General features: G+C 46.3%; 1 protein-coding gene across 1 annotated transcript in view; it reads right to left on the bottom strand.

Moving 5' to 3' along the window:
* LOC134534415 (collagen alpha-1(XX) chain-like) overlaps window positions 1-11,094 on the bottom strand; it is a 164,534-nt gene extending 153,440 nt beyond the window's left edge. The window contains exon 1 of the mRNA XM_063372880.1: window positions 11,046-11,094. The gene's annotated coding sequence lies outside the window, so the exon portion shown is untranslated. The remainder of the gene's footprint in view (window positions 1-11,045) is intronic.
* Window positions 11,095-21,154: the final 10,060 nt, after the last annotated feature.

Below are 21,154 nucleotides of genomic sequence, written 5' to 3'. Positions count from 1 at the left end.
GGCATTGATATGTTTACATATCATAACCTAACTTCGTATTAAGCTTCATATTCTAGTAATTTCATCACTGTAGATCCACAAAATGTACTAGCACTAGGCTCCAATTTATATATGAGTCAACCAGGCATTCGCCCAGATTTCCAGTTTTTGAGCGGCGAAAGAATTCGTGGTACGAAAAAAATTGGACAAAAAGGTTTGAGGGACGAGAAATAATGCCTAAAAATATAAATTACTAAATAAAATAATTTAGAAAAAGATTTAAAATTCGTTTAATAGTATACTGTAACTCATATTTTATTAAGTTAACTATAACAGCCGTATAAAAATACTACAAGCATTTATTAAATTTAAAAAATACACACAGCCTTTGTCTTTGAAAAACCTTAGTATTTAGTTGCATAATAAGCTGTTTTAAAACTTATTATAAATAAGCTTGAATTTGAAAAGTTTTATTATTTTTGCGGGGAACTGGAAAGAAAGGGGGGCGGCTAAAAATTATTTTACCAGAGCGCTGGCTCCTGAAATCAGGGCCTAGCTAGTACATAATACAAGAGCAATCAAATTACTAAAATAGTTTAAGATGAAATGTACTTATTTTCCACTTTCCCTACAACCAATTCTATAGATTTTGGTGGAAAGTCAAAATCATCCTCACAACGAATCAAGTGAACGCTTAGCATACGAAAATATCTTAAAAGAAATGTTTTGTACAAATAAAACAGAAAGGCTGTTTGCAAAACAATCTGTTATTCACAAAAGCAAGGCTACGCACAGTTAAAACATACTTGTTTTTCCAACACTCAACCCACTTAGTATTAAAAAACATATAGGTACTGAGAACTAAAATTAACCTAGCCAAACTCAAGAACTAATTATTCTTAGATGACGCTTTGGGCACTATTCATTTGGTTAGAATTCGTATATAAGGAGTATAAAATCTATATTGTAACAAAAAAAATTAGGATATGTTCCTAATATGGTAATTTTATAAAATAACAGCTTCTTGTAAATAAGGCTAATACAAAACCGTCAAGTGGAAGATTCGTTGCGTAAATTCAGAAGTAGTAATATTTATTTGGTACGTAAGTAAAACTTTATATGTAATTAATAAAGGCAACCTAACTAACCTTTAACTTTAGTTACTATTCAAATTGTTTTCCAGGAACCGCTACACTGTAATTTTCCCCTAAAACATTCCGATGTGGCATACAAGTAATATATAAATGTATGTCCGGCATCTGGTGCCAGTACATTGTGTGTGGTTGAGGTCCATCATCTTGGATTGTGACTTCACAGCGGCCATCTTGCATGACCTTGACTTTGACCTCGGCCACTTTTTATTCCTGACAACATTTTGTTAGTGTTCTCCCTATACTCCTGGTTATTCCTGTCAAAACTTTTGTTGAATTTCTTAGCGTGCTTCTGGTTAGTTATTAAAAAGTAGGTAATCATTTCAAGCATTTTTTCGATATGAGAAATGCAATTGTATTCAGTTTTACGTTTAGTTAGTGAATTCCTATTACCAAATTACAACTACAAATTAAATCAGGTGAAACTCACACATAAATTAGATTTATCACTGAGTCGATTTCTATGTATTAAAACAGCTGAGAATCACAGCATGCAAGACTATTCTCCTTCTGCTTGAGGTCTAACAAAGCTCTCCTATTCCGATCGTGAGTAAGCATCCCGCATCTCGCTTAAAACATAACAAATAACGAATGTTTTATACTTGCATTATTATACAAGGTAAATTGTACTAGATGGATTCAGATATATTGTTTAAATTACGAACACTGTGAGCAATTACATGAGGAGACATCTGTTGGTGAAAAACAGATCTACTTGGAGATGAATTTTTCAACAAGTGTAAAATTAACTCTAGCTGATGGTTTACTGAAATTCCTACTTGAATTTCTGTTTTAGTTTGGAACACTCAGTATGCTTCTGACCACATTCACAGAAGCTAGTATGGATTCCGTAGCGATGTCTGTAGCCGTTATCGAACGGACACAAGTGTAGTTATTGCAGCAAGAAATTTACCTTGCAATAAATGTTAACCGTCATGAGAGAAGCGAGTGTATTTTGGGACATTACTAAAAATTATTCAGTTGCACTCAGCATCATTTATTTGACGAATTTATCTTGAATAAACATCACAAGATCTGTACAACCAAGCTAACTGATGATAACAAGAACGGTGCTTCATCATCCAGAAAGTGAAATAAAGACAACACTATCCTAGATTTCGTTAATGATTTGAAATTAAATGCTAACGAAGAAAGTAGCATATTTAATGGAAATTAAAAAAAAAATATCAATAGTAAATTCAAGTCATCTTTGCAGAACTGAAAACAACATAAAAGCATCAGAAGCTGACAAGTTCGAATAACGTGATGACGCACTTGAACCTTTCAAGATCAAATACCAAGCTGAAGCACCTGAATCTTACAAGATGGACAATTGTGATGAAACACTGAGACCTAAACGATGGAAGCAACATGTTAAAATTATCAATTCTGATCATTTCCGTGATGATCAATGGGACGATTATGATTATAATAACTATGAGGCTGGTTTTAAAACAGAAACTATCGAGTTTCTCAGGAAATTGGCAGTAAAAGCGCAAAGAAGATGGCGGCAGCAGCAGAAGAGATTGATTACACAACATGAGAAGATCCTAAAATATTGTCGATAGGTTAAGACTTCTACTTGCTTCCCAAAATGTTAAAAATATATCCATCACTAAAGAAAAATGTACTATACTTCATGAACTAAGATGTAAGGAAAGTACAATAATGCCTTGTTTTACCTGCAAGTGTGTTTTATTGAAAAATAAATTATAATTGGTATTTTGAAAAAAAAAATGTTTTATTTCTTGTATTTTAATTTATCGCCTAAGATTGTTTTCTCACACTACAATTTCTAACTAAAATATGCAATAATCGTAACCAAACAAAATAATAAGTAACAAAAAAGCCTTCTCAGCAATCGAGACAGTTTCGGGCTAAATATTATTGAAACCAATTGGAGCCAAATTCAGTTGTAGCTGCTGTAGAGAGTTGGAGCCATTGTAGCCGTTGTAGCCAGTTGGAGCTGCTGTAGCCATTGTAGCCGTCGTAGCCTTTTGGAGCTGTGGAAGCCAGAGCAATTTAGAAATGTTGATTAAAATCTTTACTCGGACTGGAAAGTAGCAGTCACAACAACGACGAAGACCTTGATGACGTATGTACCATCACCAATTGGAGGTTCTTCAGTTCAGTCTGACCTATCACCTACAACAACAGTAATGCTGACTATCGTCAGTATAGATCATTGTGGAGGTCTATCATCGTCGTTTACATACTAGAGGAGACTTAAACGGGTGCAGTGTCATTATCAGCAGTAAAACATAACAAGTATCGAAAACGAATATATCGTGGTTCGGATACGCTTGGCCTACAAGGCTGACATTGTAAATGATCTGTTCGAACAGTATGCTGAGAACCGATTAATTAGATCTTTTGGTTCGGGATACTTTGTCTATACCTGAAATGGTACATGAGTAAGCTGAAGGGGTTTCCAAACCTTTTGGTGTGGAGACGCTTGTCATACGGCCTGTCTAGAGAGACTTTTCGTTGTAAGGCCAACTATCCAATTGTCAGAAGGTAAAGAGAGAAATAAAAAATATATTTTTTTAGTCTAAAATCCCCTTTTTTTTTCATCGACCAAGGTTCGAACCGAGGACTGAAATCGATTGATTCAATCGATATATTATTTGGCTAATTTTCTAATATTTTGTCGATTTTTTCTCGATTATTTATTTAATAAGTACAGCATTTCAATATGGCGACCAAACCTACATCTGCGGCTCACTGGAAGCTGATAGATCAGGACAGTAAATATATATTTTTTGTATTTTTAAATTAATTTAATTAAATTAATTTTTTAACATAAAACTTTATTTGTATTGGTCAAGGATTGAACCAAAGACTTAAATCAATAGGGTCAATCATAACATTAATGGGAATTTTTTTTATAATTTTTGGAATAATTTCCGGATATATAGGTTAATAATTACAGAATTACAATATGACGGCTATGATGTCCGAAAAGATAGCGGAAGTGAAAACATTGTTGCAATAAATGCTCCTGCACTCTTGCCAACATAGCGGTAGCGCTCTATAGCATACGGCTGGACACTAACGTGCCTGGTAGCAAGAACTGAAAACAAAGATGGTGGCAGCGCCCTCTAGCATATGGTTGGTGTACTACGTGACACTCGCGCTCCTATTATTGTGAATTGAAAACAAGTATGGCGGCAGTTCCCTCTAACAAATTCTGCTATTTTTATTTCATCATATTGAAAAAAAATTACAAGTCCGAATATGCGAGATTTTTTATATATAGGCCTACCTTATATAATTCTCAGTCTGTTAAATGTTTCGATAGTCATGTGGTAAAAGGCGTATGTTTCTAATCCAGAGTTCCCAACTGCCATGGTTCGAATCACCTAACTGCCAATGTATACAGTATAAAAAATTAAATTTTATATGTCGATAAGGGTCATAACCTCATTAGTAGGTAATGGAACATCGAACTTATGTACATGAGACAGAGAGTAGCTGACACACACTAGGAAAAAATAGCAGAAACAAAAATGGTAGACATTACATAATCCAAGATGGCGACCTCCAGTGGAAGAAAGAAAAGAAAGATGACAACTTCCGGCAGATTAAAACAAGATAATGGAAAAACCAGATTGCGGCCGTAACGAATTGGGGCATTCGATTTTAAGATGGTGGTGGAAAGTTTCAGAAACAAAATGGTAGATTCCAATATGGCGGCGAGATCATAGTCAAGGTCATTCAAGATGGCCGCCGTGATGTCACAATCCAAGATGGCGGACTCCAAACACACTACGCACCGACTTCAGTTTCCGGACATACATTTATACACTTCTCATATGGAATGTTAGAAAAAAAGTTTATTTTGAATGCATACTGGCGTGAACTTCTTATTTATTATAAATACTTTTTTTTTGTTAAGAATTCTTTAAAAATATATCAAAAGGAGTTTTGTGTGTTTCAAGGGAAAGGACCTACCTACTGTTAATTTCAGCTGCAAAAAAAAAAAAGTCAAAATATGACAAAACAACACAAGTGAATAATGTTCAAATTACTAGTTAATGGAGTGTAGCACTATAAGGCAAAAAGCCACAGACTTATATAATGTAGGTCTACACATAACATAACCAACCACAGACATTAAATTAAGTAAATGTGTCACAGCACTTTTCTCAAGAAAACAATTAGTAACTCATTTGTGAATCACCTACTTGCACTTGGCAATGAATTAGTGAAAGTGTTAATTCAAAGTCGAGTAAATAATTATCTGGTTGCAAGCAATGAAGCTTAAAATTTTCGTCCAAATCACCTTACACAGTTCTTACTTTTAGAGTAAAGTGATTAAGAAAAGGGAATTTTTTTTCATAGAACCATTAAAATACATAATATTAAATTTTAAAGTTTATTGTGCGAAATACGAAATCAAAAATAATGTAATCATTAATTGATGAAAAACCGTATTTTGTTAACACTTTACAATAAAAAAATGGGTAGGGGGGGGGGGGGGGGGAGCTGCCGTAGTACGTAAATTTCAAATTATTTACTAAGACATTGGAAACTTAAAAGTCTGTAGACATAATACGCTGCAATCTGACGTGATGGAAGAGAAAGTCCGCGAGAGATAGTAAAATTTCTGATTTAGACGTAGGGCATAACGCAGGTCACACCGAGCAGATCGACCCGCATTTTCAGCCACATGAGTCACGCTGAAATATGAACTCGATTGAAACTTCTACGAGCCGAAGAAAAGAAACAGCAATTTTTCCTAAACTGTTACTAATTCAAAGTAATGATTAATATATAAACGGAAAATACCCCTGCAAAATTTTTATAATACTAGTCAAAAATCGTTATAAATAACTACGGGTAACTCATTTAAAGATATGAATAGGTATATTAAACGAAAATAGTTATCGAATTTTATTTTAAAACTATGAAAATAGGTTACACAAACAATAAATTAATCACAGTAACAAAGAAAAAAATTTGTAATAAAATACATACTTTTAAATTTAAAACCTAATTCCCGTAAAAATACTTCATTATCTCACATCAAGTAATGAGAGTTACTCGGAAATACACTACGTATAATACAACGACGTAGCGCAAATGCGAAAGCTCAGGTTCGAAATCATTTCATGAATCTTGATATTTTACCACCTCTCCAATGACCTAGCCGTCATTTACTCTATGGTTGGAACCAGCTGTCTGGCCAAATGTTTTCTGCATCCCCAGTAAACATTGCTTGTGCAGTATTGCCCCGGAAATCAACAGGAAAATAGTACCTTGATATAAATTTTATGAAATGGAAAAATTAATTTTTTATATTCCTCATATATAAAATTTGCAACGCTTTTAATCTAAAAATGTTTTAAAAATATTTAAGAACTACCCTGCGTCTGAACATTAATGTTTCTGCTTTCTCAACATTACGTGATTTCTCACTTATTAAAATTTTAGCGATTATTTTACATACATTCTGTATTTATATTCTCAAGATTATGTTTAACGCTACATTTAAAAAAATGTAAAAATTTTATATTAAATAAATGGCACTAATGTAACCTTCGAGAGAAGAATACCTAATGACGCTACAACGAAAGTAGTACAGATAATACAAGTTCAATTTATATATATATATATATAGTTTTAAATTTCCGTCAACAGTGACGTCATAGAAACCGGGAAAATTAATTCATTTTTTTTCTTCTTGGTTTTACTTGTCGTTATTTAAACACGTGAATTTAGACCAACGCTCATTATGTAATCAACTTAATTTATTATAGCTATACAAAAAAAACTGTTTTACTAACACAAATTAAATCATAATCATTGATAACAGGAATAAAATAAACGTGTCGTTCAGAGGTGGCGAGCAAACCATTAGCTGAAGTCAATTTAGCTGTGTGTGGAACTAACAGCGCCATCTATACAGAGAGAACCAAACTGAACACGAAAGTAACTATTTAGCCACAAGAGTGCAGCTCTGAATGCAGGGAGTGCAAACAAAAATATTTCTCACTACAGTCCTTTCAAAATATTTACGCCTTCTCATTCAAATTCTAAGTAACGTGATTCGGCGTTATGTGTTTCTAAGTTACGTGTTTCTAAGTTATGATCGTTCTAAGTTGTGTGTTTCTAACTTGTGATAGTTCTAAGTTGTGACTTTCTACGTTACGACGTTTCTAAGTTGTGTGGTTCTGCGTTGCGTGTTTCTAAGTTACGTGTTTCTAAGTTATGATCGTTCTAAGTTGTGTGTTTCTAACTTGTGATAGTTCTAAGTTGTGACTTTCTACATTACGACGTTTCTAAGTTGTGTGGTTCTGCGTTGCGTGTTTCTAAGTTACGTGTTTCTAAGTTATGGCAGTTCTAGGTTGTGTGTTTCTAAGTTGTGATCGTTCTAAGTTGTGACTTTCTACGTTATGACATTTCTAAGTTGTGTGGTTCTGCGTTGCGTGTTTCTAAGTTACATGTTTCTAAGTTATGACAGTTCTAAGTTGTGTGTTTCTAAGTTATGATAGTTCTAAGTTGTGACTTTCTACGTTACGACGTTTCTAAGTTGTGTGGTTCTGCGTTGCGTGTTTCTAAGTTATGTGTTTCTAAGTTATGGCAGTTCTAGGTTGTGTGTTTCTAAGTTGTGATCGTTCTAAGTTGTGACTTTCTACGTTATGACATTTCTAAGTTGTGTGGTTCTGCGTTGCGTGTTTCTAAGTTACATGTTTCTAAGTTATGACAGTTCTAAGTTGTGTGTTTCTAAGTTATGATAGTTCTAAGCTATGACTTTCTACGTTATGACGTTTCTAAGTTGTGTGGTTCTGTGTTGTGTGCTTCTAAGTTGTGTGTTTTTAAGTTATGATCTTTCTAAGTTATGTGTTTCTAAGTTACGTGGAATTTTCCAAGTTTTCTAAGTTATGACAGTTCTAAGTTGTGACTTTCTAAGTTATGTGTGGTTCCCTTTCGAATCAATCAGTTTATTAATTGCAGATTTGTTTAATGCAATTTGTAATTTTTCCGGAATTTCTAGCTAAATAATAATGAATATCCAAGATGGCTAAAAATGTATGATGGCGGGCACCTCAGTAATAAGAAATGAATACTGCACTCTAGTGTGTAAAAATAAAACTACCATGGTTGCAGTGTGCTCTAGCAGATGAAAACAAGATGGTTGACATGATGTTATACTAGCTATCAATATATATACATTGGCATCAGTGGTGGGAGGTCAGTCTGCTGGTGGCTTCCGTGGAGCAAGTATCGGTCGCCATTTTTATTTTTATTTTTGGCCTCACCGGGTTCGAACCGAGGACACCGTGCTCCAAGATATTGATGAATTTTTAACTAATATTTTATCAAAATCTAATTAATTTTAATCAATTTTAGATTTTGTCCCGATTTTTTAGCATAAAAATCACGGATTTCCAAGATTGCGGCCATAACGAAAATTGCAACAGTGACGACATAGTTAAAAATAGCGAAATTCAAAATGTTGGAAAGTTCAAGAAAACAAAATGGTGGATTTTAAATTGGCGGATCCAAGATGGCGGTCGTGGCTTTCTAATTGTCAAGGTGCAGCTTGAGCAGCTAGCTCTTAGGAATTTTGAGTTGTTTTTAGGAATTTTGAAGCCGTTGGCATTTTTAAGCACTAAAAGGGGAAGTTTTTTTCTCGAAACAGGAATTTTTCCCTCGAAATAGAAAAAAAAATTCTTTATCAAATTTTTTGCAAATTTTTGGTGGAATTTTTTTCCAAAAAACTGGAAATTTTGGCGCATTTTAGCGAAATTTGGGCAAATTTTGGATCCTTTTAGGCAAATTTGGAAGGTCAAGGTCAAGATCATCCAAGATGGCCGCCGTGACTTAACAACCCCAGATGGTGGACACAATCTTGAATCCTCCGCCTGGAGCCTGTCCCGAGACCGGCTATTATAACCTACTAAACTTATTTAGAGAAAATAATTAAATTTTAAAAATATTTAACTACTTTCACTTTACACAGCTTACTAATTATTGCGAAACAAATTTAGTCACTATTGTCACAGTATAATATATCTGGGAACTCTCCAAAATTGTCAGTATAACCTTTACCGAAATTTATATCGTGGGTGGGTGGCCCCAGACTGTTTTCCTTCTGCAGGTGAAATTTCAGCAGTACTCACAATACTAGATTATAATAATAGTCTTCTGAAATTTTATGCATAGAGATTTCTTTAGAGAAACTTAAAAACTGTTTGTGAGACTATAGTAATACAACACCTGACCCATATTTGATCCATACAGAGTAATTAAAAATGTCCTCTATTTAGGATTATAATATATGTTAGTTACAATTATACATAGTATACATAGCCCAGGGTGCAGGGTATGGTGTCGGTGTAAGGGTTCACCATCTGATTGGGACGTCAAGGCGGCCATCTTAGATGACCGTGACCTTGAAATGTGACTGAACTACGATACTTAAGTTGTAATTCGTCGCTTTCTATACATTTTAAACTTAAAAACTAAAAACTATAAAAAATAAATTATTAAAACTTACTTTAATAAGTTTTTAAAATGTATTTTGTACCCCATGGACATTGGAGGACATCGCATCGGTTTGATTCCTGTTGGATGCACTTGAAAAAATATAACGGTGACAGTTCTTTCCTCTATGGGGACAGGCAGCATTCTACCTCCATTCATTAGTACCAAGGCAGATATTACGCTAACCAAAATGACATCGTGACGACCATCTTGGACCTGTTATTTTGTGTTAGTCTACTAAGGTTTTCTGCCACCAAATTTTTTAACTTTTCCCGTTAGAGTGCCGAAGAATTTATTACAAGATCATCAACTATTCTCCCGTCCGCTATCTTGTCGGCCATATCGGCTGCTATTTTGAAAATAATGTAATTATAAACCTAAAAATTCGGGAAATTTTTTAAAAAATCGTCCATGGTTCTATTCTAAGACGATGCAAAGAAAGTAATATTTGTTTAAAAATACTTAATAAAAAGTATTACATTAAAAACTATTAAATGTGCCAAAATTAAATGCAAAGCTCTTGACAACATAATGGTAATTCGACATCATGTTGGCCACCGTTTTAAAAATCCGAAATTATCGTGCAAAAAAATTCTGAAAATATCTAAAAAAAATTATTAAATAATACCTTGTAAAAAGCGATTGATTCGATCAGAATTCGATCACAGGCAGTTTATAGTTAATAAAATGGACTCATACTGTTGTCTGGTTATCTTCTTCGCTGACGTGACCAGTATCTGTATCAGTTTTCTTGGCACTCTTACGCGCAATTTGTCGAAGCTGATCAATAGTTACGGTCTCTGCGTCAAACTCACCTACGCCCAGGTCAGATAATACGCGCAGTAAAGTAGCCTTAGGGAGGTTCTGGATCCAGGCTGTCCCTGTTAGTGACATGTCGGGAATACTTACACCGCCACGAGTCAGTAACCTTTGACAAGTCAAAACGTAAGCAATGATAACTAAGACCTGGAGGATAAAAATTGAAAAGGAAGTGGAATAGTTACACAAACACCCACGCATCTCTGCCAGCAGAGTGACGCACTTGTTGTGGGGGGTTAGCCTGTGCTAACCGGCAACATTGAATTATGGGAAAAGGAGGTGACAGAGAGGCAGGTGATACTAAGTAACTTTCCAAAACGCTACATTTATTATGGAAATGGGAGCAAGCACAAACACTTAACATATTAATTACTGACTCCTACAATATACTGTCGAATCTCTATTACTTAACCTAATACGTCACTGTTCATTGTCCTCATGAGGTATCATTCCCTGTACACGATTCATTAATGTCACTGTTTCAGTGGAGGGGGGGGGGGGGGCAGCGAACACCGTCCCAGTTCATTAAGCACGCGTATAGTTTTAGACTTTAAAACACAACGGTTGACACGAGCCGATTCTGCCCCTCAGACTTTCCAGTACCTGCCTTTATAATCGCAGCCGTTGGAGTCCGTGGTAAACAGGATACCACTCGTGTGCTAGCTGCAGAGACCACCAACTGTAGCGACCGCTGGGCCGCTCGACATGGCAGAAGACTCAGGTGTGCAGCTCGCGAGCCGGGGCGTGCGCGGGCTAATACACCCGGCAGCCGAGTGACGTCACGTGTTAGGTAACCACGGCAGTCGACTGACGTACTGCGGTACTACTTACACTAAGCGAGGCCGCACAAGGCTCGGAAGTCTCGGTCGTACAACCCGCAACAATACAACTTTATAGGTTATAAAAGGGAAAAATAAATATCGATGGCTGAACAGAGAAAAAAACATATGACAAACCAATCAAACGCTAGTCACCCATGGGTGACGGTAATATGTTTGAATCCTACCTCGAGCGTAACAGCAAATTTGATCATACATCGTTAAATGTGTTGTTTACAAATACAAGTGAAGTTCAAAATACTCATGTACTTTTGTCTTAACAACCTCGATTCAAGCTCTTAATCGCAAAGTATTAAAACACTCTCAAGGCTAGAGCCAGAGTCCTGTCTGTCGCTGCGCGCAGGAGAGTCTAACCCCGCGCTGCAAAGTTGCAGGCTCACAGGAGACTCTGACCCACACTGCAGAGTTGCAGGCTCACAAGATACTCTGACCCGCGCTGCAGAGTTGCAGGCCCACAGGAGACTCTGACCCGCTCTACAGAGGTGCAGGCTCACACGAACCACTGACCCCGCACTGCGGTGTTGTAGGCTCACAGGAGACCTTGACCCGCACTGCAGAGGTGCAGGCCCACAGGAGACCTTGACCCGCACTGCAGAGTTGCAGGCTCACAGGAGACCTTGACCCGCGAAGCAGAGGTGCAGGCCCACAGGAGACCTTGACCCGCGATGCAGAGGTGCACGCTCACAGGAGACTCTGACCCATGCTGCAGAGTTGCAGGCTCACAGATGACCTTGACCCGCACTGCAGAGTTGCAGGCTCACAGGAGACCTTGACCCGCGAAGCAGAGGTGCAGGCCCACAGGAGACCTTGACCCGCGATGCAGAGGTGCAGGCTCACAGGAGACTCTGACCCATGCTGCAGAGTTGCAGGCTCACAGGAGACCTTGACACGCACTGCAGAGTTCCAGGCTCATAGGCCACCTTGACCCGCGATGCAGAGGTGCAGGCTCACAGGAGACCTTAACCACGCACTGCAGAGTTGCAGGCTCACAGGAGACTATGACCCGCTCTACAGAGGTGCAGGCTCACACGAACCACTGACCCCGCACTGCGGTGTTGTAGGCTCACAGGAGACCCTGACCCGCACTGCAGAGTTGTAGGCTCACAGGAGACCTTGACCCGCACTGCAGAGGTGCAGGCCCACAGGAGACCTTGACCCGCTCTGCAGAGTTGCAGGCTCACAGGAGACCTTGACCCGCGAATCAGAGGTGCAGGCCCACAGGAGACCTTGACCCCTGATGCAGAGTTTCAGGCTCACAGGAAACCTTGACCCGCGATGCAGAGGTGCAGGCTCACAGGAGACTCTGAACCATGCTGCAGAGTTACAGGCTCACAGGAGACCTTGACCCGCACTGCAGAGTTGCAGGCTAACAGGAGACCTTGACCCGCGAAGCAGAGAAGCAGACCCACACGAGACCTTGACCCGCGATGCAGAGGTGCAGGCTCACAGGAGACTCTGACCCATGCTGCAGAGTTGCAGGCTCACAGGAGACCTTGACACGCACTGCAGAGTTGCAGGCTCACAAGAGACCTTGACCCGCGAAGCAGAGGTGCAGACTCACAGGAGACTCTGACCCATGCTGCAGAGTTGCAGACTCACAGGAGACCTTGACACGCACTGCAGAGTTCCAGGCTCATAGGAGATCTTGACCCGCACTGCAGAGGTGCAGGCCCACAGGAGACCTTGACCCGCACTGCAGAGTTGCAGGCTCACAGGAGACCTTGACCCGCGAAGCAGAGGTGCAGGCCCACAGGAGACCTTGACCCGCGATGCAGAGGTGCAGGCTCACAGGAGACTCTGACCCATGCTGCAGAGTTGCAGGCTCACAGGAGACCTTGACCCGCACTGCAGAGTTGCAGGCTCACAGGAGACCTTGACCCGCGAAGCAGAGGTGCAGGCCCACAGGAGACCTTGACCCGCGATGCAGAGGTGCAGGCTCACAGGAGACTCTGACCCATGCTGCAGAGTTGCAGGCTCACAGGAGACCTTGACACGCACTGCAGAGTTCCAGGCTCATAGGAGACCTTGACCCGCGATGCAGAGGTGCAGGCTCACAGGAGACCTTAACCACGCACTGCAGAGTTGCAGGCTCACAGGAGACCTTGACCCGCGATGCAGAGGTGCAGGCTCACAGGAGACTCTGAACCATGCTGCAGAGTTGCAGACTCACAGGAGACCTTGACACGCACTGCAGAGTTCCAGGCTCATAGGAGACCTTGACCCGCGATGCAGATGTGTAGGCTTACAGGAGACCTTAACCACGCACTGCAGAGTTGCAGGCTCACAGGAGAATCTGACCCGCTCTACAGAGGTGCAGGCTCACACGAACCACTGACCCCGCACTGCGGTGTTGTAGGCTCACAGGAGACCTTGACCCGCACTGCAGAGTTGTAGGCTCACAGGAGACCGTGACCCGCACTGCAGAGGTGCAGGCCCACAGGAGACCTTTACCCGCACTGCAGAGTTGCCGGCTCATAGGAGACCTTTACGCCCGAAGCAGAGGTGCAGGCCCACAGGAGACCTTGACCCGCGATGCAGAGGTGCAGGCTCACAGGAGACTCTGACCCATGCTGCAGAGTTGCAGGCTCACAGGAGACCTTGACTCGCACTGCAGAGTTGCAGGCTAACAGGAGACATTGACCCGCGAAGCAGAGGTGCTGGCCCACAGGAGACCTTGACCCGCGATGCAGAGGTGCAGGCTCACAGGAGACTCTGACCCATGCTGCAGAGTTGCAGGCTCACAGGAGACCTTGACCCGCACTGCAGAGTTGCAGGCTCACAGGAGACCTTAACCCGCAAAGCAGAGGTGCAGGCTCACAGGAGACCTTGACCCGCGATGCAGAGGTGCAGGCTCACGGGAGACTCTGACCCATGCTGCAGAGTTGCAGGCTCACAGAAGACCTTGACCCGCACTGCAGAGTTGCAGGCTCACAGGAGACCTTGACCCGCGAAGCAGAGGTGCAGGCTCACAAGAGACTCTGACCCATGCTGCAGAGTTGCAGGCTCACAGGAGACCTTGACCCGCACTGCAGAGGTGCAGGCCCAAAGGAGACCTTGACCCGCACTGCAGAGTTGCAGGCTCACAGGAGACCTTGACCCGCGAAGCAGAGGTGCAGGCTCACAGGAGACCTTGACACGCACTGCAGAGTTCCAGGCTCATAGGAGACCTTGACCCGCGATGCAGAGGTGCAGGCTCACAGGAGACCTTAACCACGCACTGCAGAGTTGCAGGCTCACAGGAGACCTTGATCCGCGATGCAGAGGTGCAGGCTCAAAGGAGACTCTGACCAATGCTGCAGAGTTGCAGACTCACTGGAGACCTTGACACGCACTGCAGAGTTCCAGGCTCACAGGAGAACTTGACTCGCACTGCAGAGGTGCAGGCCCACAGGAGACCTTGACCCGCGCTGCAGAGGTGGAGGCCCACAGGAGACCTTGACCCCCACTGCAGTGGTGCTGGCCCACAGGAGACCTTGACCCGCACTGCAGAGGTGCAGGCCCACAGGAGACCTTTACCCGCACTGCAGAGGTGCAGGCTCACAGGAGACCTTGAGCCGCACTGCAGAGGTGCAGGCCCACAGGAGACATTGACCCGCGCTGCAGAGGTGCAGGCCCACAGGAGACTTAAACACGCACTGCAGAGTTCCAGGCTCACAGGAGACCTTGACCCGCGAAGCAGAGGTGCAGGCCCACAGGAGACCTTGTCCCGCGATGCAGAGGTGCAGGCTCACAGGAGACTCTGACCCATGCTGCAGAGTTGCAGGCTCACAGGAGACCTTGACACGCATTGCAGAGTTCCAGGCTCACAGGAGACCTTGAACCGCACTGCAGAGGTGCTGGCCCACAGGACACCTTGACCCGCGCTGCAGAGTTGCTTGCCCACAGGAGACCTTGAGCCGCGATGCAGAGGTGCAAGCTCACAGGAGACTCTGACCCATGCTGCAGAGTTGCAGGCTCACAGGAGACCTTGACACGCATTGCAAAATTGCAGGCTCACAGGAGACCTTGACCCGCACTGCAGAGGTGCAGGCTCACAGGAGACCTTGACATGCATTGCAGAGTTCCAGGCTCACAGGAGACCTTGACCCGCACTGCAGAGGTGCAGGCCCAAAGGAGACCTTGACCCGCTCTGCAGAGTTGCAGGCTCACAGGAGTCCTTGACCCGCACTGCAGAGGTGCAGGCCCACAGGAGACCTTGACCCGCACTGCAGAGTTGCAGGCTCACAGGAGACCTTGACCCGCGAAGCAGAGGTGCAGGCTCACAGGAGACCTTGACACGCACTGCAGAGTTCCAGGCTCATAGGAGACCTTGAACCGCGATGCAGAGGTGCAGGCTCACAGGAGACCTTAACCACGCACTGCAGAGTTGCAGGCTCACAGGAGACCTTGATCCGCGATGCAGAGGTGCAGGCTCAAAGGAGACTCTGACCAATGCTGCAGAGTTGCAGACTCACTGGAGACTTTGACACGCACTGCAGAGTACCAGGCTCACAGGAGACCTTGACTCGCACTGCAGAGGTGCAGGCCCACAGGAGACCTTGACCCGCGCTGCAGAGGTGCAGGCCCACAGGAGACCTTGACCCCCACTGCAGTGGTGCAGGCCCACAGGAGACCTTGACCCGCACTGCAGAGGTGCAGGCCCACAGGATACCTTGACCCGCACTGCAGAGGTGCAGGCTCACAGGAGACCTTGACCCGCACTGCAGAGGTGCAGGCCCACAGGAGACATTGACCCGCGCTGCAGAGGTGCAGGCCCAAGGGAGACTTTTACACGCACTGCAGAGTTACAGGCTCAACGGAGACCTTGACCCGCACTGCAGAGGTTAAGGCCCACAGGAGAGCTTGACCCGCGCTGCAGAGGTGTAGGTCCACAGAAGACTTTAACACGCACTGCAGAGTTCCAGGCTCACAGGAGACCTTGACCCGCGAAGCAGAGGTGCAAGCCAACAGGAGACCATGACCCGCGATGCAGAGGTGCAGGCTCACAGGAGTCCTTGACCCGCACTGAGATTTGCAGGCTCAGAGGAAACCTTGACCCGCACTGCAGAGTTGCAGGCCAACCGGAGACCTTGACCCACACTGCAGAGTTGCAGGCTCACAGGAAACCTTGACCCGCACTGCAGAGTTGCAGGCTTACAGGAGACCTTGACACGCATTTCAGTGTTTCAGGCCCACAGGAGACCTTGACCCGCGTTGCAGAGTTGCAAGCCCACAGGAGACCTTGACCCGCACTGCAGAGTTGCAGGCTCAACGGAGACCTTGACCCGCACTGCAGAGGTGCAGGCCCACAGGAGAACTTGACCCGCAATGCAGAAGTGCTGGCTCACAGGAGACTCTGACCCATGCTGCAGAGTTGCAGGCTCACAGAAGACCTTGACACGCATTGCAGAGTTCCAGGCTCACAGGAGACCTTGACCCGCACTGCAGAGGTGCAGGCCCACAGGAGACCTTGACCCGCGATGCAGAGGTGCAGGCTCACAGGAGTCCTTGACCCGCACTGCAGAGGTGCAGGCACACGGAGATCTTTACCCGCATTGCAGAGTTCCAGGCTCACAGGAGACCTTGACCCGCACTGCAGAGGTTAAGGCCAACAGGAGACCTTGACCCGCGTTGCAGAGGAGCAGGCCCACAGGAGACTTTAACACGCACTGCAGAGTTCCAGGCTCACAGGAGACCTTGACCCGCGAAGCAGAGGTGCAGGCCCACAGAAAACCTTGACCCGCGATGCAGAGGTGCAGGCTCACAGGAGACTCTGACCCATGCTGCAGAGGTGCAGGCTCACAGGAGACCTTGACATGCATTTCAAAGTTCCAGGCTCACAGGAGACCTTGACCCGCACTGCAGAGGTGCAGGCCGACAGGTGACCTTGACCCGCGCTGCAGAGTTGCACGCCCACAGGAGACCTTGACCGGCTTAGCAGAGGTGCAAGCTCACAGGAGACTCTGACCCATGCTGCAGAGGTGCAGGCCCACAGGAGACCTTGACCCGCACTGCAAAGGTGCAGGCCAACAGGAGACATTGACCCGCACTGCAGAGTTGCAGGCTCACAGGAGACCTTGACCCGCACTGCAGAGGTGCAGGCCCACGGAGACCTTGACCCGCGCTGCAGAGTTGCAAGCCCACAGGAGATCTTGACCCGCACTGCAGATTTGCAGGCTCACAGGAAACCTTGAACCGCACTGCAGAGTTGCAGGCATACAGGAGAACTTGACCCGCACTGCAGAGTTGCAGGCTCACAGGAAACCTTGACCCGCACTGCAGAGTTGCAGGCTTACAGGAGACCTTGACACGCGCTGCAGAATTGCAAGCCCACAGGAGAACTTGACCCGCACTGCAGATTTGCAGGCTCACATGAGACCTTGACCCGCACTGCAGAGTTGCAGGCTCACAGGAGACTCTGACTTCACGCTGCAGAGGTGCAGGCCCACAGGAGACCTTACCCGCTCTGCAGAGTTGCAGGCTCACAGGAGACCTTAACCCGCACTGCAGAGGTAAAGGCCAACAGGAGACCTTGACACGCGCTGAAGAGTTGCAGGCCCACAGGATACCTTGACCCGCACTGCAGAAATGCAGGCTCACAAGAGACCTTTACCCACAATGCAGAGTTGAAGGCTCACAGGAGACTCTGACCCGCGTTGCAGAGGTGCAGGCTCACAGGAGACCTTGACACGCACTGCAGAGTTGCACGGCCACAGGAAAATTCAGCCGCGATGCAGAGGTGCAAGCTCACAGGAGACTCTGACCCATGCTGCAGAGTTGCAGGCTCACAGGAGACCTTGACACGCATTGCAGAGTTGCAGGCTCACAGGAGACCTTGACCCGCACTGCAGAGGTGCAGGCTCACAGGAGACCTTGACACGCATTGCAGAGTTCCAGGCTCACAGGAGACCTTGACCCGCACTGCAGAGGTGCAGGACCACAGGAGACCTTGACCCGCTCTGCAGAGTTGCAGGCTCACAGTAGTCCTTGACCCGCGCTGCAGAGGTGCAGGCCCACAGGAGACTTTAACACGCACTGCAGAGTTCCAGGCTCATAGGAGACCTTGACCCGCGATGCAGGGGTGCTGGCTCACAGAAGACTCTGACCCATTCTGCAGAGGTGCAGGATCACAGGAGACCTTGACACGCATTGCAGAGTTCCAGGCTCACAGGAGACCTTGCCCCCACTGCAGAGGTGCAGGCCCACAGGAGATCTTGACCCGCTCTGCAGAGTTGCAGGCTCACAGGAGTCCTTGACCCGCACTGCAGATGTGCAGGCCCACGGAGATCTTAACCCGCACTGCACAGTTGCAGGCTCACAGGAGACCTTGACCCGCACTTTAGATTTGCAGGATCACAGGAAACCTTGACCCGCACTGCAGAGGTGCAGGCCCCTTAGAAGACTTTAACACGCACTGCAGAGTTCCAGGCTCACAGGAGACTTTGACCCGCGAAGACGAAGGTGCAGGCCCACAGGAGACCTTGACCCGCGATGCAGAGGTGCAGACTCATTGGAGACTCTGACCCATGCTGCAGAGTTGCAGGCTCACAGGAGACCTTGACACGCATTTCAGAGTTTTAGGCTCACAGGAGACCTTGACCCGCACTGCAGAGGTGCAGGCCCACAGGAGACCTTGAACCGCGCTGCAGAGTTGCACGCCCACAGGAGACCTTGACCCGCGATGCAGAGGTGCAAGCTCACAGGAGACACTGACCCATGCTGCAGAGGTGGAGGCCCACAGGAGACCTTGACCCGCACTGCAGAGTTGCAGGCTCACATGAGACCTTGACCCGCACTGCAGAGTTGCAGGCTCACAGGAGACTCTGAATCCACGCTGCAGAGGTGCAGGCCCACAGGAGACCTTACCCGCTCTGCAGAGTTGCAGGCTCACAGGAGACCTAGACCCGCACTGCAGAGGTGCAGGCCAACAGGAGACCTTGACACGCGCTGAAGAGTTGCAGGCCCACAGGAAACCTTGACCCGCACTGCAGAGTTGCAGGCTCACAGGAGACCTTGACCCACACTGCAGAGTTGCAGGCTCACAGGAGACTCTGACCCGCGTTGCAAAGGTGCAGGCTCACAGGAGACCTTGACCCGCACTGCAGAGTTGCAGGCTCACAGGAGACCTTAACCCGCACTGCAGAGTTGCAGGCTCACAGGTGACCTTTACCCACGATGCAGAGGTGCAGGCTCACAGGAGACTCTGACCCCACACTGCAGAGGTGCAGGCCCACAGGAGACCTTGACCAGCACTGCAGAGGCGCATGATCACAGGAGACCTTGACCCGCACTGTAGAGGTGCAGGCCCACAGGAGATGTTGACCCGCACTGCAGAGGTACAGGCTCAAAGGAGACCTTGACCCGAGCTGCAGAGGTGCAGGCTCACAGAAGAAACTGACCCCACGCTGCAGAGGTGCAGGCCCACAGGATACCTTACCCGCACGGCAGAGGAGTTGCAGGCTCACAGGAGACTGACCCGCACTGAAGAGGTGCAGGTCCACAGGAAACCTTCACCTGCGCTGCAGAGGTGCAGGCCCACAGGAGACGATGACCCGCACTGTAGAGGTACAGGCTCACAGGAGACCATGACCCATGCTGCAGAGGTGCAGGCCCACAGGAGACCTTGACCCGCACTGCAGAGGTGCAGGCTCACAGGAAACACTCTGATCCATGCTGCAGAGTTGCAGACTCACAGGAGACCTTGACCCGCACTGCAGAGGTGCAGGCCCACAGGAGACCTTGACCCGCACTGCAGAGTTGCAGGCTCACAGGAGACCTTGACCCGCGAAGCAGAGGTGCAGGCTCACAGGAGACCTTGACACGCACTGCAGAGTTGCAGGCTCACAGGAGACCTTGACCCGCGATGCAGAGGTGCAGGCTCACAGGAGACCTTAACCACGCACTGCAGAGTTGCAGGCTCACAGGAGACCTTGACCCGCGATGCAGAGGTGCAGGCTCACAGGAGACTCTGAACCATGCTGCAGAGTTGCAGACTCACAGGAGACCTTGACACGCACTGCAGAGTTCCAGGCTCATAGGAGACCTTGACCCGCGATGCAGATGTGTAGGCTTACAGGAGACCTTAACCACGCACTGCAGAGTTGCAGGCTCACAGGAGAATCTGACCCGCTCTACAGAGGTGCAGGCTCACACGAACCACTGACCCCGCACTGCGGTGTTGTAGGCTCACAGGAGACCTTGACCCGCACTGCAGAGTTGTAGGCTCACAGGAGACCGTGACCCGCACTGCAGAGGTGCAGGCCCACAGGAGACCTTTACCCGCACTGCAGAGTTGCCGGCTCATAGGAGACCTTTACGCCCGAAGCAGAGGTGCAGGCCCACAGGAGACCTTGACCCGCGATGCAGAGGTGCAGGCTCACAGGAGACTCTGACCCATGCTGCAGAGTTGCAGGCTCACAGGAGACCTTGACTCGCACTGCAGAGTTGCAGGCTAACAGGAGACATTGACCCGCGAAGCAGAGGTGCTGGCCCACAGGAGACCTTGACCCGCGATGCAGAGGTGCAGGCTCACAGGAGACTCTGACCCATGCTGCAGAGTTGCAGGCTCACAGGAGACCTTGACCCGCACTGCAGAGTTGCAGGCTCACAGGAGACCTTGACCCGCAAAGCAGAGGTGCAGGCTCACAGGAGACCTTGACCCGCGATGCAGAGGTGCAGGCTCACGGGAGACTCTGACCCATGCTGCAGAGTTGCAGGCTCACAGAAGACCTTGACCCGCACTGCAGAGTTGCAGGCTCACAGGAGACCTTGACCCGCGAAGCAGAGGTGCAGGCTCACAAGAGACTCTGACCCATGCTGCAGAGTTGCAGGCTCACAGGAGACCTTGACCCGCACTGCAGAGGTGCAGGCCCAAAGGAGACCTTGACCCGCACT

Source organism: Bacillus rossius, chromosome 7, assembly GCF_032445375.1.
Source record: "Bacillus rossius redtenbacheri isolate Brsri chromosome 7, Brsri_v3, whole genome shotgun sequence".
NCBI classification, from domain to species: domain Eukaryota; kingdom Metazoa; phylum Arthropoda; class Insecta; order Phasmatodea; family Bacillidae; genus Bacillus; species Bacillus rossius.
This window is presented reverse-complemented; position numbering and strand designations above follow the sequence as displayed.